Raw genomic sequence first — 2,515 nt, forward strand, 5'->3', positions numbered from 1 at the left:
GAACTTGTGACTTAAATGAACAAAAGTTAAGTGTATGTAGCCCATGGATTTCGGTTGCCCCTAAGTAAGGAACAAGATTGGGTGTTTTGATGGACTTGGAGTGCACTAGAGAATATGTTTAAAGTATGTAAATATAAGTATAATGGATTAGTTAGTTAATTAAAGCATGTTGTGAAAACTCATATGGGAATTAGGGTTTTGAGAAGTGAAAATTTGGCTTGGCTTAGGAAATTGTTAGAGAACATTTTAATAGTCAATTAGTGACCATTTTAGGTAGGTTGACCATAATTTGGACTGAAATATAGCATGGCAAAGTGAATGAGTATGCTGCCTAGGGACAGCAGCAAGGGTGGCTGTGATTCCAGCCAACTTAGACAGCCATAACTTTGGCTGTGTAGGTCCAATTGGTGTTTGGCCAATTGGACGTGAAACTAGACTTATAATGGCACATTTTTTCTGAAGAAACCATGCCCAAAAGACCAAAGTAAGTGGACCAAAAGTTGGCCCCAATCCGGATACCCTGCAACAGCACCTGCAGAAATGACCAAATAAACAGTAACTGTTCATTTGGCCATAACTCACTGTAGATATGGTCAATTGACCTGAAATTTTTACAGCAACAATTTAAGACATAGATAAACAACTTTCATGAAGAAACCTACCCCAAATTATGACCAGAACCTAACCCAAATGGCAGTCACATTCACTGTTCATGGTACTATAGATTTGGTAATTCTGCAGTTTTTCCAATCCGGCCAGCTGTGGTTTTTGGACCATATCTGGAGCTACAAAACTCCAAATGGAGTGATTCAAAATAAGAAATTCAACTAGACAAAATAAGGAACAACTTTTATGTTTACCAATTCCTCAAATTTCCACTGTAACAGTCCCTAATGGAACAGTAAAGTTATGGTACAAAATCTGAAAATTCTGCTCCTTTGGTTTAATGCTTAGAAATGGTATTAATGCTTAATGCCAACAAGTTTTAAATACAAAATGTGGTATGTTGGGAGTGCCAAAACCAATGTAACTATTTTCTACCTAAAAGTCAACATTTTTGTTAACCAATGAGGTGAATAGTGATACCAAAACTTGAAATTCACAAATTGAAGAATTTAAAAGTTTCAAATGCCCTAGTATACCTAACAAGATTGGTTTGGATAGTTTGGCATGCCAATAGGGTTCAGTTAGTAGTACTGCACATGGCAATATGGCATTCTGTGATTTTATGGCTTTTAGCCATTCTGACCTTGTATTGAGATTTGGCTTTGTGCCTGATGTCTTTACAGTTTGTTAGCTGTTCTGTTGCACACCGGGAGATGCATATGTGACCGATGGTGTGACGGCCCGAGGTACTTGATACCCAGTGTCAGTTTACCCGTTTATCCAGTCCAGTCGTCTAGTGTAGGTTACTTGGGCAACCAAATGAATGAAAGGGGACAAAGTTAATGATACACAAATTCAAAACAAATAAAACATATACATTCACTACATATTTATTTCTTGCTATTTCTTTTATTTTATTATTGCACCACTAAGCATTATTGCTTAGCGCGTTGCTTTTGCCACGCGTAGGTTCCGAGAGATACGGATCGTGAGCCCGATGAAACCGCAGATCGGGTGAGTCCATCTGCAGATTACGGGCGATGTCTGTGTCACCTCAACTTCTGCTGTGCATTGGTAGGACACTAGGTGTCATTTTGTCATTTTGTAACTAAATTTGTATTTTCTCATATGTATTTAGAATTATGTAATGTATTTGGATGCTCATGTAAATTATGAAAATTGTATTTGTGAATGGAAAAGTAAATATCTATTTGTGATTTATACTTGATTATCACATGTGATGGATGATTGAGAACTGAAATTGAGAAATGTTGTTGAGATTTTGATATTGGAGTTTAAGATGATGAGATATGAATATTGGAAGTGTTTTTCACAGGTTTCGAAGAACTGTTTTCTCCATTTTTAGCCGGTACTCTGCCAGATTTTCTTTAAAATTTTCGGAACCTCAAATAAATAATAATTTTGATAAATGGCTTAAATAAATTATATTTCATAACTAAATCCAAAACTATGACAACAATCAATTAAGGTAAAAATAGAGTGTGCCGGTACACAGTGTGACATTACTTACTCGGATATACTGTACACGGGTATGGGGTGTCACAATCTGTCTGTGGGTGGAATGCTGTGCTGAAGTTCAATCTAGTTTCTAGGGCTCTCTGAAGACTACCCCAGAATCTAGAAGTGAACCTAGGATCTCTATCAGATATAATTGATACTGGCACTCCATGCAATTTTACAATCTCATATATTTACAATCTGGCCAATCTTTCCAGGCTATAGTCCATCCGAACTGGCAAAAAGTGAGCAAACTTGGTCAATCTGTAAACTATAACCCATACTGCATCATGACTACTCTGTGTCCTTGGAAGTCCTGTAGCAAAATCCATAGTTATTCGTTCCCATTTCCACTGTGGTACTGACAAAGGATGTAACAAACCAGCTGGAA

This window comes from Hevea brasiliensis, chromosome 2 (genome assembly GCF_030052815.1).
Source record: "Hevea brasiliensis isolate MT/VB/25A 57/8 chromosome 2, ASM3005281v1, whole genome shotgun sequence".
NCBI lineage: Eukaryota > Viridiplantae > Streptophyta > Magnoliopsida > Malpighiales > Euphorbiaceae > Hevea > Hevea brasiliensis.